Source organism: Lissotriton vulgaris, chromosome 8 (assembly GCF_964263255.1).
Source record: "Lissotriton vulgaris chromosome 8, aLisVul1.2, whole genome shotgun sequence".
Lineage (NCBI taxonomy): Eukaryota > Metazoa > Chordata > Amphibia > Caudata > Salamandridae > Lissotriton > Lissotriton vulgaris.
The window spans coordinates 35,596,542-35,614,434 of record NC_141696.1 but is presented as its reverse complement, the minus strand read 5'-3'; the positions used below and the strand labels follow the sequence as shown (position 1 = coordinate 35,614,434).

At 43.5% G+C, this 17,893-nt stretch overlaps 1 protein-coding gene across 1 annotated transcript in view; it reads left to right on the top strand.

Annotated features, from left to right (window-relative positions):
• Positions 1-17,893, top strand: part of LOC147693327 (extracellular calcium-sensing receptor-like) — a 130,643-nt gene that overhangs the window by 6,098 nt on the left and 106,652 nt on the right. The gene's annotated exons all lie outside the window — the stretch shown is intronic.

The window sequence follows — 17,893 nt, the reverse complement described above, 5'->3', positions numbered from 1 at the left end:
CGACCTCTTCTGCACTCTCACTTTGTAAGCCATTCTCGGGAGTTAGAGGCAGCTCCCAGGACTGGTGACTTCTTCTATATGACCTCTCCTGCTCTCTTTCTTTGTAGGACCTTCTCCAATGTGGGAGGCAGATGCCAGGACTGATGACCTCTTCTCTCTGACCTCTGCTGCTCTCTCTCTCTCTCTCTCTCTCTCTCTCTCTGTGACCTTCTTGGGTGTTGGAGACAGTGCCAGGACTGGCAACCTCTTCAGTCTGACCACTCCTCTTCTCTCATTTTGTTGGACATTCTTGGGTGTGGTAGGCATCTTCCAGGACTGGTGACCCCTTCTGTCTGACCTTTCCTGCTCTCTCTTTGTAGGACTTTCTCAGGTAGCTGCTGGGACTGGTGAGCTCTTCTGTCTATGCTCTTCAGCTCTCTCTTTTTATTACCTTCTTGGGTGGGGGAGAAAGCTGCCAGGACTGGTAACCTCTTCAGTCTGACCTCTCCTACTCTGTCTCTCTTTGTAGGACATTCTCTGTGTGGGAGGCAGCTGTCAGAACAATGACTTATTCTGTCTTAACTCTCCTGCTCTCTTTCTTTGTAGGACATTCTCGGCTCTGGGAGGCACAGCTCTGCCTGCAGAAATTGAAATACCATTTTCATTCTGATGCACTTAAATAGTACAGTATTAGAAAATAACTGTTTCTCAGTCTCACTGAAGTATAATCAATGTATACTAAGACATAAACAAGCACATGTCCTAGATCATATTTACTCCATGGCGTGTGTCATTCAGAAAAGATTTAAATCACATGAATGTAGAAATCCTTATTTAGAAGTGGCAATTTTATAAACATATCCTGCTATAGGCAAAATATGCTACACTACAGAATTAATACATGCACAGATGGTGCTGTTTTTAAAAATGAAAAACTCTTTGTTCACTGCAGGTTTAGGTTTTACGAATAGTGCAATAGAGTCAAAATGCTCAAACCATTCTTAGACACTGGACTTCACAACAGCCCATTTCTGGTCCATTGGTTCTTGAGATTTACTTAGAGACAAGGATCAAATACATGCAAATCTGTCCTGGTGCTGTAATATGACCTTTTCACTGCTGGCGTCTTTAACTTACCAAATGTGGCTTGTGCACTTTGGGCCATATTAATGGGATTGCAACTCAACGCAGCACAGCAAGTCAATTTGCAAACTTGAAAAGGGAAGGAATGCACCACACTTAACAGAACATGGAGCATTTGTGTCCTCACACGTGTGCTGGTACACAATGAACTGTACTGCGCTAATGCAGGCACCCTTGCACCATCATGCAAGATTGCCGGATTTGCATGCAGAATTTTTTTGTGTAGGAAGGGACACCTTACTACACAAAAACAATCCTGAGAGACATATAATGCATCACACATAAAAAGAGGAAGTAACGAGAAGTAATAAAGATATTTCTCCTTGTTACGCCTCGCCTGAAAAGGCATACCTTTTTGACATTGACACATTCTCAGGTCTACCAGTTCTGGTAAATCTGTGAATGCAAAATAAAATAGGAGATGTGTGGGAACACCCACGCAATATCCTTGGAACACTTTTTCTCAGGGCAGAGTAACGCAATGCAGTGATTTACGATGCGTTGCGTTACTCCAGATTTATGAAGCCACTCAGGTAGTAAATTCTATCGGTTTAGTCTTCCCTGTGTGGGTCAGTGTGTGTTGCTGAATTCCTGGTGGCTCTGGTGCACCAAGTCACCTATCTAACTGCTCACATCCACAGCGCTATACTCAGACAATTGCTGCAGCTTGGTGGACTGGTGGCAACTGGTGTGTCGCTAGGGGTGGGGGTGTAATCTTCATAAGCACAATAAGGGGAGATTACACCTTTGTGGTCAAGCTTGAGACAGTGCCAGGTGAACAGCAAGGCTACAGACATTGTCATGTCCATAGACAGTAGCCTGCTTGGGGAGGGAGCACACCTCAGGCATCCACCACAAATTTGCTCTGGAGTCTCGTCCCAACGTCCCTTGTGGCAGCAGCATTGGGAGCACTGACGTCTCTCCAGAGGAGACCTCTAGGAAGGTAGGAAGGATCAGTCTCACTCATTTTGTGCAGGGCCAGTATTGGGGTTGGCTACATCACTTTGATCACCAGCAGCCTCCTCTCTTTCATGCAGGGGGCTTCATGGCAGGGCTCAAGGCAGCCAAGCCATCACAATCCTAGGGATATGTTAGGACATGTCATCAGTTTGCAGGGTAGTCTAGCATCTTGTCCTCAGGTCCAGTTACCAGCAGCATTCCATTCTTAGTCCTACACTTTAACACCTACAAGTAAAGAAATGAAGCAACTGAGCCCAGCTCCTTATCCGTCATTTCCTCTGTCCTGGAGGGCAGAGCTCCTCTGAAGTTGGAAGATGATCTCCTACTACACTTAGGTACAAAGTTAGTGGTAGGCGGACCCGGTCCGCCAGCCACTTTTGTGACTCATTTCAAACTTTGGAGGGATAAAATCCAATTCTAGTCCACCTTACATGCTGCACACTTTGTTCTGCTAGTGATGTGGAATGCCACAACATGCACAGTTTCCCAGATCTTAAGATGATGACCATCATTCCATAATTCTCACTAAGGATGTATATTCTGCCCAGACAGCCCTAAGCTCTGGATGCATCTAGAGTTCATCTTCTTGAGCTGGTCTACTGATGTGGTCAATGGGAAAAGACCACTTCCCTGGTTAGTTTTCTTGTGCAGGAGAACACATCACAAGTCTTCAGCCAAATGCTTCAAAAGATTGTGGTATGTTGCTGGACAAAAGATGGTTAAGAAGATTGAAGTCCACCCAAAGTGTCAGTCTTTTTGATGTGGGTGAATGCCTCCCTAATGACCAGGCTATGAGCATTCAAGTGTTTGCTGGCAGCTGGCTAAAGACATGGGTTCAGACTCTTTTACATGAAGCCCAGTGGGGAGACTATATACTTGCTTTCTTTGTTACATGTGTGCAATATTTCATTAAAGGTATCCTCTTTCACCCATAAAGGCATGTGTAACATTCATGAGAGTTCTTGAGAACATATGGGGTGCAGCAACCATGTTAAAGAACCATCAGTATTTATTCAACTCGGAGGTCCACCGAGTACTCCATTAGGTTAGTCATAAAAGGCTGTAACAGTCTCCTGTCTCTGCCTGAATCCCAACTGAGGTACTTTTATTAGTTCCCCGGTACCTCTACAATATTTTCATAAACACAAATGCATGTCCCTGGTTTGAATATATATTTCTTAAGAAGGAGGTGAAAGCTTTTTTATTCACTGACCCTGGCTAAAGATGTTCCAGAAGGTCAGGCTGTGGCCTGGCTTGTGTAACTGACTCAATGGCAAGGCTAAGCATACCACCTCTTGCAGTAAAGAGGTGCTGCCTGCCCTGCCACTGAAAGTTGAGCTTTGTGCTTCTGTAAGTAACTGTCTAAGTTGTAATTCCAGGACTGATATCAACTGGCCCCTGAAGAGTTCACCCTTTACTCTTGGAGCTCTGCATACTGTGTAGGGAGCTAAAGACAGCAATCTTGGCTGCCTCCCTTTTAGGTTTAGGAATTAAATCCCATGACTGAGGAAGGACCCAGAAGTGGACTGTCCAGTCAGGGGGGAATATGCCTTATTCATCCAGAGACTATATCCAGCATTCATAAACTGGCCATGAGAAGACCTGGCAAGATGGTGGAGCATGAAACAGTTGCAGGTTCAAAGAGCAACCACTCATGAAGGGCACATTGAAGTCAGCTTGGCTCTATTGCTGCCAGTGCATAGGACCTGAGATGTGCAGCGCTGATAATCGTTGAGGCTCGTGTACCTGCACTCTGCATTTCCCTGCACCTGCCTGACTGAAGATGAGGTCCCTCTGAATCTTGCATTGACACACATCTGTACATGTAAATAAAATAATAAATAAATAACAGACAAAATAGAAGACAGGACAATAGGTGTTGTGGAGGTTTGGGAGGCATATGAGATGTAAGACTTGCTATCAAGAATGGCATAAAGCCACATACAGTTCAGAACTGTTCAGTGATCATCTCTCAGAATAGCTGGACCTCTCCAACTAAACCCTCACTCTCCAGAGGCATTACTCTCAGAAACTCACTATATGGCCTCAAGGCCTCCTTCAGGGCAGTCAAGGACACATTTTATTGGGAAAGGGAATGGGCTGCACAAGAGGACAGCAGGGTGTCGGGCACTGGAGTATCCTTAGTCCTTAGAATATTGGGGCCTCATTTATGAAAAGTGTTGCATCCCTGCAAGGAGGGTGCACTGAAAATGAGACCACAACATTCTAAGGAGTAAGGACACTCCAGCCCCGCATCCTGCTGCCCTCTTGTACACTTTGTAAATATGGCCTAACTTGGCACATTGTTTACACCGCTGCTGTGTCACAAAAAAGTGGCGTAATGGTGGCGCAAATGTGTCGCAAGGGGATCATAAATAAGCCCCTTGGTGTTCTTCTGGGTGGGCACTGGGAAAAGGAGATGATGCCTGTGCAGGTGGTACAACTGCAGCCCTTGGCCTCTGGAACTAAGTAGGGGTTGGGTGGAGACTCAGATGGTGCTGGGGCCGGTCCTTCTGCACCCCACAGGTTGCTGTTTTTCAAGGCCAAATCTGAATCCTCACGGCTGTGGTATACACATCCTCTGCATCCCCAGTTGACTCTTCAACTTCTACCAATCGTCTTTTTGTGAGAGATCTTGTCAGTCTCCAGGTGGGTGCAATACCCCTGCTAGTGGTGGCATCCTTCTCCTCACTCATGGTGGAAACTCCTCATGCCTAAGTAGAGAATCTTCTTTCATGTCCCATGTCCTGCTGGGATGAACCTTCACCAGCCCAGTCTGCTAAAAAGAATTGCTAGAAAAAAGAGATGTTTGAATTCTAATGTTCAATAATGCATATCAACATAACATAAAAGGCATAATTTAAATCAAAATACACAACCTGACATTGTGGAGTCTTTAACAAACCTGTCATCCTAAGTGTTGTTACTAATATTTCTGCCCATCCACATAGTTAAAAATGTGATCTGCTGAAATATTTTTTGAATGAGGCATTTAACAAAGGAGACATTGTTGAGATTGGAGCTTATTGTATTGATAAATTGTGTGATAAAACTAAAATAAACGGTTTTATGTACCTAACTACGAGTCCCTTAATATCGGTGTAGGTCAGTGTCCTATTTTATATATAAGCCCTGTCACATGCTGGTGTTGTGCAACACGCAACAGGAAACAACAATGTTGCATCCAACATTTGGGGAGTACATCAGCATCCGCCCCATAGTGCCAAGACACTTGAATCACGACTTGATAATCCTAAAAGTGTGTCAATGATAGCTTGTGTACGTATGTCTGCCGTAATGTACCTCTGTTCGGGAGTGTGGTTGGATCAGATCAGGAGAGAGCATATCCAGCATCTCCTACAACAAAGACAAATTGAATGTTTACAAAGAGACATCTAATCTAAATGTCATCATGCCTATTAAAATTCAAAACAATTTGAGGGTGATGTGTGTGCATTGTGTTTTAGTGTTGCTTATGCTTATGTTTGAGATGCCATGTAGGTTTGTGTGAAGTGTTATTACTTACCAATGAGCCAGATCTCATTGAAATCCCCAACAACCATTTGACACGCAAGACATGACTGCTGCTATATGTGTACACATCAGTGAATCAGCCTATGGCATTGTAGACAGCTTGCACATTGATGGAGTTGAAATGTGTTTCAGTTAGATATGTGTGCTTGTGTTGAGAAAAACCCCTCCTTTCCAGTATGGGTGTGTGAAATCTTTGCCATTTGCCTTTGAGTAATTCCGCCAAATTGTGGAAAAATTAAGTAAAATACACAAAATGTAAATCTGTCATTTATGCCTAGATGCATCAAACTGAATTGCATTCGCAAACGGTGCGAATCACATTTTTTTCGGCCGTTTGCGAATGCAATTCACCAATTTGGAATGCATCATGCATTTCGCAATTTTAGGAATCGCAACCATGTTGCGATTTCTAAAATTGCGATTGCATTTAAGAAATCGCAATTTGAGATTTCTTAAATGCTATGCATGATTATTTTAAAATTGCGAATTCGCAGTTTGGAATGGGTAAAATAGCATGAAGTTGAACTTCATGCTAAATTACTGAAAACTTCCAAATATGCACAAATTGCATTTTTGAAAGTTTAAATTTACACACACACATGCCCCAAGGGCATGTGTGTGTGTAAATGGATCTTAAAGTTAAGTTTCAGGGGTGCAGGGAGGGGTTCTTTGGACACCCCCCTGCACCCTTGAAATTGCATTCACATTTTGCGATTCGCAAAATGGAATTCGCAAAATGTGATTGCCTTCCCATTCATTCCTATGGGCCTTTTGGCCCATAGGAATCAATGGGAAGGGTTTCCTTAATTGCGATTCGCAAATTGTGAATCGCAATTAAGGAAAAATACAGAATCGCAAAAAAAATTGCGAAATTTTCATGCATTGCCATTTGTTAATGTTAATGTTAATATGGATTTGTTAAGCGCTCGTACGCCCGGGGGCTTCATGGCGCTGTAGGAAGGAACGCAGCGCGACGGTCAAAGGAGAAATGAAGCAGCTCAGCAGTGCGCCTGAGAGAAGAGCCAGGTTTTCAGGGAGTGTCTAAAACTGAGGATATTGTCACTCAGTTTTAGTGACAATAAATTGCGATTCCTTAATTTTCGCAATTTAGAAATCGCAAATGGAAACAATGATGCATCTACCCTTTAGTGCTATATTTTAGAATGGAATACGCCTTTGTGACGTGAGGCTTTTTTTTTGTTAAAAAAAAACAAAAGCACCACAAACAACAGCTGTTGTGTTCTGTTGTTCCCATGTGTTTGTTGTACATTTTTACAATGAATGATGTGTAATTACGCAAAATTGCATCATTTTAGGTATTTTGCTGAACAAGCAGAGCACTAAGGGCCATATATACTAAGCCATGTGGCATTTCCTAACAGTGTGAATCACTACTACTGCCGTTTGGAAATGCGAAATGGTGTGTTTGTGCATACAAAATACATTTTTGATTGTCCAATTTGTGATTTCGATCATGTAGGAATCATATTTTTTGCATTTCGAAATTGGAAACTGGAAACTGGTTTTACAAAATAGCGATTAGCTAAGACTATGTAGAAAGGATTTTATAATTGTGATTAGTTGCAAAATGGCCATTTAGGAAATGGTGGTAATCAGGTGAAAACTATAAGAAGTCTTCTAAAATGCATCTGGATCTGTTAGAAGCGCGGCTCTCTCTGTCTTGGTGAGGAGGATGAGGATTTTCACTGGGAGGCAGAGAAGGAGAAGGAGACAGGAGACAGGAGAGGATATTTAGGGTGAGGGTCATCCTGTTTGAAGAGACTAAGGAGGAGATTTATGAGAAGTATAGACTAAGTAGTGAGGTCATTTTGGATTTAATTGCCGAATTACATCCTCAGCCACAAACCCCAACATTCTGAAGCAATGCAATCCCACCATTTGTGCAGGTATTGTGTTTTCTATACTTTTTAACTTCTGGCAGTTAACAGGGAGTTATAGCAGTGGCAGGGAGAGTGCCACAAAGTGCATTTTCAATTTTTTAGGTTTTGCCTGCAAGTGCGCACGTAGTGCGCATGCGCTAAAAAACCTCTTGAGTTCAATGTCGGCTTGAGGACCCGCCTCTGTCTCTCATTGGCTAGCTCCATAAATGGAGGCTAGCCATTGGGAGACAGAGGCTGTCAATCACGCTTTCTCGGGGAAAACGCGATTCGGGGACGTTTCTCTGGCTTTTTTAAGCCCCGCCCCTTGTTGCCGCGTGTCCGGGGCCGCGCTGTGATTGGCTGCCGGCCCAGGACACCTCCGTGACGTCATTTCCCGGGCCGCGCTGTGATTGGCTGCCGGTGATTTTGCTTTGTCCGTGTGTGTCTGTTCCCGCCCCCCCCTCCCCCTCCCGCTCTCCGTGCCTTTCCGGCCCCCTCCGTTGCATTGTAAATGCTTGTTTTATATAGCACTTGCTCCCACGGTACTGTACTCTTTCACAACTCCTTTGCCATCTTTGAAACTTGGAAGGATGAAAGGCTGATTTGGCCCAGGATCGGCAAATGACATACTCTTCGTGAAAGCAAGTGCTCGATTCACTAAAGGGAAGTGAGCGAATGGCAAAACGAAATCATTTTGTTATGCTCTTATAGGTGTACTGTTCACCGGGAAGTAATGTCACTGTAAATACATACTTGCAATTAGGTAGCAATGGACTTTTTTGTGTAATATCCATAGCTTAGGCAGACAGAGCTATCGCCGCAGAATTCCCCCTTGTACTTGCTTTCTACCATAGACATTTAATTACAAGGTGGATCAGGCAAGCAATGTGAATAGTCCAGTGTAATAAAAAAAAATTGTTTGCCCGTTCCCACCCCCTCTCCCGCTCTTTGCCCGTTCCCACCCCCTCTCCGTGTCTCCGGACCCCGTTCCCGCCCCCCTACCGCTGCCTCGTGTGTCTGTTCCCGCCCCCCCCTGTCAGTGTGTGGCCGTTCCCGCCCCCCTCCCGCTCTCCCGCGCCTTTCTGCCCCCCCTCCGTTGCATTGTAAATGCTTGTTTTATATAGCACTTGCTCCCACGGTACTGTACTCTTTCACAACTCCTTTGCCATCTTTGAAACTTGGAAGGATGAAAGGCTGATTTGGCCCAGGATCGGCAAATGACATACTCTTCGTGAAAGCAAGTGCTCGATTCACTAAAGGGAAGTGAGCGAATGGCAAAACGAAGTCATTTTGTTATGCTCTTATAGGTGTACTGTTCACCGGGAAGTAATGTCACTGTAAATACATACTTGCAATTAGGTAGCAATGGACTTTTTTGTGTAATATCCATAGCTTAGGCAGACAGAGCTATCGCCGCAGAATTCCCCCTTGTACTTGCTTTCTACCATAGACATTTAATTACAAGGTGGATCAGGCAAGCAATGTGAATAGTCCCGTGTAATAAAAAAAAATTGTTTGCCCGTTCCCACCCCCTCTCCCGCTCTTTGCCCGTTCCCACCCCCTCTCCGTGTCTCCGGACCCCATTCCCGCCCCCCTACCGCTGCCTCGTGTGTCTGTTCCCGCCCCCCCCTGTCAGTGTGTGGCCGTTCCCGCCCCCTCCCGCTCTCCCGCGCCTTTCTGCCCCCCCTCCGGTTGCATTGTAAATGCTTGTTTTATATAGCACTTGCTCCCACGGTAGTGTACTCTTTCACAACTCCTTTGCCATCTTTGAAACTTGGAAGGATGAAAGGCTGATTTGGCCCAGGATCGGCAAATGACATACTCTTCGTGAAAGCAAGTGCTCGATTCACTAAAGGGAAGTGAGCGAATGGCAAAACGAAATCATTTTGTTATGCTCTTATAGGTGTACTGTTCACCGGGAAGTAATGTCACTGTAAATACATACTTGCAATTAGGTAGCAATGGACTTTTTGTGTAATATCCATAGCTTAGGCAGACAGAGCTATCGCCGCAGAATTCCCCCTTGTACTTGCTTTCTACCATAGACATTTAATTACAAGGTGGATCAGGCAAGCAATGTGAATAGTCCAGTGTAATAAAAAAAAATTGTTTGCCCGTTCCCACCCCCTCTCCCGCTCTTTGCCCGTTCCCACCCCCTCTCCGTGTCTCCGGACCCAGTTCCCGCCCCCCTACCGCTGCCTCGTGTGTCTGTTACCGCCCCCCCCCCTGTCAGTGTGTGGCCGTTCCCGCCCCCCTCCCGCTCTCCCGCTCTCCGTGCCTTTCCGCCCCCCCTCCGTTGCATTGTAAATGCTTGTTTTATATAGCACTTGCTCCCACGGTACTGTACTCTTTCACAACTCCTTTGCCATCTTTGAAACTTGGAAGGATGAAAGGCTGATTTGGCCCAGGATCGGCAAATGACATACTCTTCGTGAAAGCAAGTGCTCGATTCACTAAAGGGAAGTGAGCGAATGGCAAAACGAAATCATTTTGTTATGCTCTTATAGGTGTACTGTTCACCGGGAAGTAATGTCACTGTAAATACATACTTGCAATTAGGTAGCAATGGACTTTTTTGTGTAATATCCATAGCTTAGGCAGACAGAGCTATTGCCGCAGAATTCCCCCTTGTACTTGCTTTCTACCATAGACATTTAATTACAAGGTGGATCAGGCAAGCAATGTGAATAGTCCCGTGTAATAAAAAAAAATTGTCGGAAGCAAGGTCCATGCCAAACAAAAGGGCAGTGTTAGTACAAACAATGGCCCTCAGATGGGCACATGGTTTTTGTGTACAAGAACTAAGTGATGCTGTGTGTGTGATGCTATGTGTGTATTATGCTATGTGTATGTGTGTAGCAATGTGTGGCTGTGTGTGTCTGTAGCTGTGTATGTGTGCAGATATGTGCCCAGGAGCTGAGTGATGCTGTCTGTGTGTAATGCTATGTGTGTGTGATGCTATGTATGTATAATACTGTGTGTGTGTGGAACTGTGTCTGTCTGTATAACTGTGCATGTCTGTAGCTGTGTGTGTATGTAGCTGTGTATACAAAGCCTGTCAATGTGTGTAGAGGAGGAGCTCTGTGTGTGTGTGTGTGTATAGCTCTGTGTACATATACCTATATGTGTGTATAAGTGCAAATGCAATAGGTCTCACATTTCGTAACCATAAAGCTATTTACTAGTAAACGACAAAGCCATTTCTTTATCTGTTTTACAAAAAAAAACATAGGTGAAAATTTTGACATTTACAATGCCAATAGCTCTAACTTTGTCAAAGGCAAAACCATTGCATTGTAAATGCTTGTTTTATTGTTGTTTGGACATCATGTTTGGCAAATTGTACCAATTTGTTTTCTCACCAAGATAAACATTACACCAAAATGATGTTTTATAGGGTAGCACAGTTTCCAAATATTATTGGTTGTGTTGATGCTACACATATTGCCAAATGTCCCCCTCCTGAAAATGAATTATTTTATATAAACAGGAAAAGCACCCATTCACTCAATGTTCAGGGAGTGTGTTACGCCTCATGCATCATTACTGACCTTGTAACCAGATTCCCAGGCACCACACATTACTCCTTTGTGTTCCGCCACATTGGAATGAATAATCGTCTGTCTCAGGGTGAATTTGGAGATGTTTTTTTACTTGGTAAGAGGATTACACACGCAATTCATACAGTGTTTAACCTCATGTTTATAAAATATTCTATATGTTTCTGCTTCTCATACTATTTATGGAGACAGTGCATATGCCTTGCGCTCTTGGATACTGACTCCATATTTGAATCCAAGAACATTATTTGAAAGGCAGTAAGTAGGGCACATAAAACAACACGATCAATAATTGAATGGACATTTGGAATACTGAAAACACATTTTAGATGCTTACATAAGTCTGGTAGAGCACTATGGCTGTCCATCACAACAGAGCCAAGAGGAATGTATTGACAATATCAACAGAGAGCCAGAATCAAACTCAGATGATGAACTACCACCACTACAGATTCAGCAGGATGGGGACACATGCAGCAGATGGTCGAGTGCCATGCACAGAGATCACAGACAACTGTTTTTAAGGTAAGAATGGTGAGCACACCTAAAAAATAGCCAACAAACATGATAGTAATGTTGTTCCAATACTGAGAGATAACCTTTTATTAAGGGTGTAATTATGTTTTGCAATTGTGTATCATTAACTGTATCCTTAAAGGATGTTATTGTTTAAATAAAGCAACAAAGTTTGAGAACACAAACAGAACAATCATGCAACATGATGTGAGTGCATGCAAAACTTACTTTTTATGACCTCTGGTGTTGGGAGCCTTAGCACAAGGACTTGGCTGTGGAGGTGGAGATATATCTGTGCCAGATGTGTGTTTGCGTGTTTGCCTCGTACAGCATCCATTTGGGACAGGTATGCAACTGAGGCTAGAGCTGTCTTTGCTTTCAGGTTATGGTACTGTGTTTGGAACTGACAGCTTGTGTGTATAAATTTACTCCAGAACTGTGGTCACTTGGACCAGGCCGTGTTCTATGTCTTGGCAGCAGTACTCCATGTCATTTTGGATGTTCACAGTTCTCTGGCAACAGTGGTGGTGGCTACTGCCAATCGGTTAATTGATTTTTTAAGTTCGTCATAGCGTGCCATGTGCTGCTTGTGCCTGAGGCTTTGCATACAGTGCTCTTTACCCATGGCAGCTATCCAAAGCTCTTGATGTTTCTACAATTTCAGTATTGGACATGACATGCTTTGCAGATGCCTATTCACTCTTATCTGTTTGGCTTGCAGGTGCTGTACTATGATGATTGATTTCTCAAGCCCACCAAGCAATTGTATCCTGTCTGACATGTCATCAGAGATATCATCATTGTGAATTGAACATTGTAGGACTCTAAATTATCTTGGTGTTCTGCGCACAGGTGAAGTTGTGTTCTTGCCTTGCGTTTGCTCTTCATCATCTTCCTCAAAGTCTGGTAGTTGTGCACATTAAGCAGATGCTATGGAGACTCTAGCTGCTCTGTGGATCAGGTGATTCTTGCCCCGCCCACTGTAGAGGAGACAGCAGTGAAGGCTGTAATGGTGGATTGCTCAGAGGCACGGAGAACGTCGAGACGCTGGCAGGACTTTTTCTCGGTCCCAGAGCGGCAGAAATAAGCTAATGTGAACCAAGCATTTGTGTCAGAAGCCCTGGAGCCAAAACAAAGCCTAATTTGATCTCATAACTCTGATGAAAGGGCAGCCAGAGGACACAGAGACTGAATCCTAGACAGTTAAGGAGGTATGTGAGCTGCTAAAGTGCTGGAGGCTGGAGGCTGGTGGCGCTGGTAGGAGCTGTGTCCGTGCTCGGTGAGAGCATTAAAAAAAATGTCCACAGCCCAATTTATATTCCTGATTGAGGTACTTTGGGCACAAAAGGTTCCGCAGTGTGGCTGGGTTTTTTTTTTTACATTTAAACTACTGCGAGTTAAGCTTATTAGGTCTGCTGGTGAGCCCCCAGAGAGGCGAGAGAGTGGCTTTTGTTTAGCCCTGACATCAGTACTTGATGGCTTGAGGCTGCTGAGAAGGAAAAAATAAATTACAAATATATAAGATGGGCAGACATCTGAAACAAGCCAATGCCGTTGCAAAAGTGGATGGGGCGACTGTGTTGAAAGCCAAAAAACGAATGGTACAAGCAAAAGGTGCACAGACTTTGACCAAAGAGGCAGGTCTGATTAATTGCTCAGGACTGAATTCAAGCTCTGAGAGCTCTACAGAAGATTTGTTTGAGCCACCTCATGAGCCACAGTCACAGCAAGGGGGAAGGGGAGATGGTCCTAACGAAGGGGAAAAAGCCCAGTCCAGCAAGCTGAGTGAGACCACGCGTGGAACCATTAAGGCACAATTAAAAATCTCCAAAGATTTTCCCTTATTTGCTAAGAAGAGCACCCAGTCGTTAGCCACCCAAGACTTGGCACATCTAAGTACAGCCTTGTCAGTAACCTCAGGGGAAGAGTCAGCAGGAACTCCTTCTGAGAGGTTAAATATTTTTCAAACTTCCCACGTCCCATTAATGTCTCCCATACCTTTAATATCCTCCTATCCTGAGGGGGAAACATTGCTGACCCTCCAGGCAAGTCCATCAACCTCATTTGTTCAGCATTCACCCCCCCAGCAGGTCTCCATCAGAGATACCATCTCAGAGCAGCTTTGAGAGAGTCTGCAGCACATACCGTAAATTCCTTGTGCAATAATGGAGAGGGGCCCAGAATCGTTGGGTCAAGCTGTTAATGCAGGGATTCAAAATCCACAAGAAGAATTGCAACTTTTGTCCACCGGGGGTAACACACAACATGTGGAAATTAAGACTTTGCTTAATCTAATTTTGGAGGAGATCAGAGATATGAAAAATTCCCAGGCACTGGAGACTGCCGCATTTCATCTCAAGCGGAAAAAAATCAAAGAAACGATCTCTGGCATCACCATCAGACTTGATGAGGCAGAAATGAGGATAGCTCATTTAGAAGATCAGATGAGCACTACAATTCAGAAAATAAATACTGTGATGGCGGAGAAGACTGCTCTGGAGAATAAGCTGGAAGACTTGGAAAATCACTCACGCCGTTCTAACCTTAGAAGCATGGGAGTGTCGGAGGGGAGCGAGGGGATCAATACCCTCCTCTGGGTTCAAGCCCTCCTTAAACAAAAAGTGCTACCTGGTTTTACTGGGGATCTGACATTAACCAGGGCTCATCGGGTCCCAGCCTACCCCATCCCTGGCTCTAAATATCCCAGCACAATCCTAATTAACTTTGCTGACTATAGAATTAAAGGGAACGTCCTGACTAAAGCTATTCAGCAGAGACAGCGAGGGTATTACTTGTAGAATTTTTCCAGACATGTTTGCAGGAGCAGCAGGTAAACATAAAGAATTCGTTACCCTTTTGAATTTATTTGAGGCCCAAGGAGTACAGGCATCCATTGCACAACAATCTAAACTAAGGGTGCTGGCTAAGGGAAAGATCCATATGCTTTCACAGGTAGAAGAAGCTCAGGAGCTTCTGAGTGAGATTACTACGGCAAGATGAATTTGTGTTGGTTGTGTTTAACTTTGTCAGTTTGCTTTACGTTTTGATTCTCGTCCACCATGTTATTTAGGTCTCCTTTGTTGCATGGGTGGGGGGATCACCTCGGTGCAGTTACAGGGCACCTCATTGGCTAAGGGAGGGAGAGATGTGGGATGCGGGACCGGAAGGGTTGACCACATTTCTGGGGGATGAGGGTTGGTTCAGGGTTGTTGGGTTTTTTCTTTTTTAGTGGGGGGTGCATAGTTGCAGTGAAAAATTAACAGGAAAAATGTAAACGATTTTACAGATTTACTTTTACTCAGTGTAGGCCATGTTACTTTGGAATATTCAGATTTACAGATAAATATGTTTAAATGCAGAATGTGAAAATTGTTTCCTGTAATGTTAATGGATTACTTAACCCGTGGAAAAGTGTTGCTTTTTTAAATTGGGTTACTTCTCTTTCCATCGAGATTGTGATCTTACAGGAAACTCATTTTAGATCTGATAACCCTAAGATAGTACTTCCCAAAAGGTATTCTCAGGCATTTTTTTCATCTGCCAATGTAGCCATTCGAGGGGTAGGGATTCTACTTACAAACACACTTGACTGGCAGGTTCACCCCTTCGATGCTCATGACGAGCAAAAGGTGAGGTACACCTCTTGTGTGCTCATGACGAGCTGAGCTCCTCATGACCACACCCATTTTTATTGCTGTCCAGCAAAGCAGAGAATTATGTGCAGCATCCATGTTGTTAAGGATGTCTAGCGAGATGGGAAAGGCAGATGGTTGTGGGTTAAAGTCAAGCTGCAGGAAACAATGCTGAATTTGGTAAATTGTTATGCCCTATTGAGGACAATACCACAGCACTTGGCCAAATTTTCCAATTAGTAATAAGTATGGAAGGTGTTTTAGTTCTGGGGGGTGATTTTAATTTTATTCAGAAACTAGCCCTGGATTCATCAAATAAAATGAAGCGTCAGCTAAAACCTAAAACCGCAAAATTAATTAATAGCCTAACAAAAAATTTCTCAGTAGCATATCCCTGGAGATTAGCTTATCCTACTCTCTCCCAATATACCTGCTACTCTGGTAGATTTAGATCAGCCTCACGTTTGGATTATTTTTTTGTGGATAAATTAGTTGCTAGGGGTCCGGCAGAAATTGTCGCCAACGCGTTTTCAGACCACTCGCTAGTTTCTTTTACACTATTATTAAAAAAGAGCTTGAAAAATAGACCTAGATGGCAATTTGATAAATCCTCTTCTATTTTCATTGTTTATCGAACCCCTAGCTGAGAAGATCCGGAAGAGCATAAGTATCGTCCCTCCCGTTGATGGTATGGTAAAAATTAAGCTTTATGCAGACAATCATTTTATATCCGAGGGCAGGGGAATATAACTTGAAGAATGTGTTGGATGAAATTCAAAACTTTAAGCAAATCAAAGGATACAAAGTTAACCATGCTAAAACCGAAATTTTAGCGTTTAATACGACTCCTTTGGATCTCCCACCTGCCATCCATCTAAAACCTCCGCACCCAATTAGATATCTGGGGATACATGTCACTAATGATTCTGGGCAATTATTTTCTTTGAATTATACTAGATTGCTCACGAATGTCAAAAAGTTATTCGATAACTGGTTTCTACTTCAACTGTCCTTAGTTGGGAGGGTCTCAATGGTTAAAATGACGGTCCTTCCACTGTTTTTGTTTTTATTTATTAATCTGCCTTTGAAAATCCCGAATTAATATTTTAAGGAGTTGGATCGATTAATAAGGAAGTGCCTTTGGAATAATAAACAACCGAGGGTTAAGTTCTCTATATTACAACTTGATGTAATTTCAGGAGGACTGGCACTCCCACATTTTTTAACATATTATCAGGTTTCTTTACTTAACCTGTTTTCCCAATTGGTTAAGGAGAATACTGTTTTTGATTTAAAAAAATGGATGCGTATGTTGAATGAAAGCACCATTCGACTCCCTGTGTTCCTACGTTTGGCGAAACATTAAAAAAAACACCATATAACGTTATCTTCTTGACACTGGCTGATAGAATGCAGTTATTTTTTAAATCACGAGATGTCCCTTTATTTCACGCTTACACCCCTATGCAGGATGGGGCAGTAGGAGGTCTTAAACTCTCCAGAGGGCTTTATCAGGACTGGCAAGAACTGGGTTATCTTCAGCTCGGGGATTTCTATAACCTTGATTCCTAAAATTAACTGGGTGTCATGAATAGACAATTTATGTCACTGCAGAGGTGTCTATGAGCAAAAACACGCATTTCATAATTGCACTTCTAGGTAGTTTAAAATGAAAAAACTCACCCCTATCCCGTGCTCCAGCACTGCCGTGAATGTCACATCAGAACGTGCTGTAAGTGTTATTAGTTTAGCCTGTGTTTTCTTTGTGTTATGATTTCAATGGACACTCATTTTTATTTAGTAAATTAATGCTCGTTGTCGTAGGGAATAAGGGGGCATATTATCAAGGGGGTTTATCTCCGCTTTTTTGGCTTTAAAAGCCAAGAAAGCGGAGATAAAATTATCTCCCAATTACCTAGCTGTTGCTAACACCAGTTAGCGACAGCTAGTAGGAGATAGCGACCATCTGGGGGCCCACTTTGCATGTCAGTGATATTTATCACTAATGACATGCAAAGTGGGCGTGCCAAGATGTTAGTGACTGAAAACAGTCGCTAACATCGCTATCTCCTATTACCAACTTTTGGAGATATTCGCGCTAAGCGCGAATATCTCCAAAAGCTAACACCTGCCCTGAGCAGTTCTTAGCCATGTTATCCAATGGAAGGTGGATAACATGGCTAAGAGCATTAGCTCGGTAATGCATGAATATTGCGGACTTTTCAGCGATATTCATGCATTGCGGCGATTTTTATCGCATTTGCGATAAACCTTGGTAATGCCAAGGTTTATTTGCGGAAAAAATCGCCGCAGCTCAGCGGTAAATTTTTGTCTCTAACCAAGCAATAGCGATAATTATCGCTATTGCTTGGTAATATGCCCCAATGTTTTCTCCTTTTGGGTCACACATGTTTTTTCATTTTTAGAAAAGCTTACACGCATTTCAGTGCGCGCTGCAGCATAGAAGACAGCTGGCTGGCACTGAGGACTGCACGCATTTTCACTACAGGGACGTGAACGTGCATGGCAGCTGTTTCGGGTGTGGCCTGGCTATAAAAGCCACACCCGTCTTCTAGAAGGCGCTTTACCTTCTAAACATCGTCGAAGAAAGAAGCTGCTAGGACCTTTTGAACTTACCTGAATTCCAAACGGCGATCCAGACGATTGCAAGGACATCTTCTTGCTTCAA